Source organism: Arachis ipaensis, chromosome B03 (genome assembly GCF_000816755.2).
Source record: "Arachis ipaensis cultivar K30076 chromosome B03, Araip1.1, whole genome shotgun sequence".
Lineage (NCBI taxonomy): Eukaryota > Viridiplantae > Streptophyta > Magnoliopsida > Fabales > Fabaceae > Arachis > Arachis ipaensis.
In genome coordinates this window covers 99,281,146-99,282,624 of record NC_029787.2, presented here as the reverse complement: position 1 = coordinate 99,282,624, position 1,479 = coordinate 99,281,146, and positions in this window count along the sequence as shown.

Sequence of the window (1,479 nt, the reverse complement as noted above, 5' to 3'; positions counted from 1 at the left end):
AACAAATCTATCTTTTCAACTCATCAATATCTTTTTCAAAATATCCACTTTATCTTTTTCAAAATCTAGATCTATCTTTTTCAAAAATCTTTCATATCTTTTCAATTTTAAACTACATCCTCTCTTATCATATCTTCTATCTTATCTTTTCCAAATCAATCTTTTTTATCATATCTTTATCTCTTTTTTCGAAAACCCACCCTCCCTCCCTTTAAATTTGGGTTCGGCCTCCCTCCCCTTCCATCAACAATTGCACCTAGCTCTCCTTCTATCCCTCTCCTTTCTTTTCTTTTGCTTGAGGACAAGCAAACCTCTAAGTTTGGTGTGTTTATCCGCGATCACTAAGATCATGGCTCCTAAAGGAAAACAACCCACTCCAAGAGGCAAGAAAGAGAGCATTCCAAAACCACTTTGGAATCAAGGGAAGTTCTTATCTAAAGAACATTTAGACCATTATAACAAAATAATGGGTCTGAGATCAGTGATCCCAGAAGTTAGATTCGATCTGAAAGAAGATGAATATCTGGAGATCCAGGAGCAAATTCGAATCAGGAACTGGGAAGTCCTAGCTAATCCTAAAACGAAAGTAGGGAGGAACATGGTTCAGGAGTTCTATGCTAATATGTGGCAAACTGACAAGCAGAAACTATCTGGGACTGCTTTCTATGACTATCGGACCGTGGTCAGAGGAAAGATTGTTCATACCCACCCTGACAGGATCAGGGAGATCTTAAAGCTACCTCAGCTGAAAGATGATCCATACTCCTTCAACAGGAGAATGATGAGAACAGACAAGGGTCTGGATAAGATTCTAGAGGACATATGTATCCCTGGAGCCAGGTGGACCACCAACACAAAGGGTGTCCCAAATCAACTCAAGAGAGAAGATCTCAAACCAGTCGCCAGAGGATGGCTGGACTTCATTGAGCATTCTCTATTGCCCACTAGCAACCGTTCTGAAGTCACTGTTAAAAGAGCAGTGATGATCCATTGCATCATGATGGGAAAAGAAGTGAAAGTTCATCAGCTAATCTCAGCTGAACTCTACAAAATTGCTAACAAAAATTCTAAAGAGGCCAGGTTGGCTTATCCAAGCATGATTTCTCTGCTCTGCAAGGACGCCGGAGTAAGGATGGGAATAACTGAGTATATCTCAGTTGAGAAACCAATCACCAAAGCATCAATGGAAAAACAACAAGCACAGGATGATCCCACCAAGAAGAAAACACAGGAATTTCTCCCAGAAATCCCTCAATCTGAATACGGGGAGTATCTTGAGACGTCTGTTACCAAGATACGGGAAGCTATGGAACAAATAATAAAAGAACAGAAGGAACACAGTCAAATTCTTACCTATATGTTTAAAGAACAAGAGGAGCAAGGGCGTGACTTAAGGGAATTGAAGCGCCAGAAGTTATCTCTTGAAGGACCAAGCACCCCACGGATCAGAGGAACATCCACTTCCCAGAACAAAGGTTG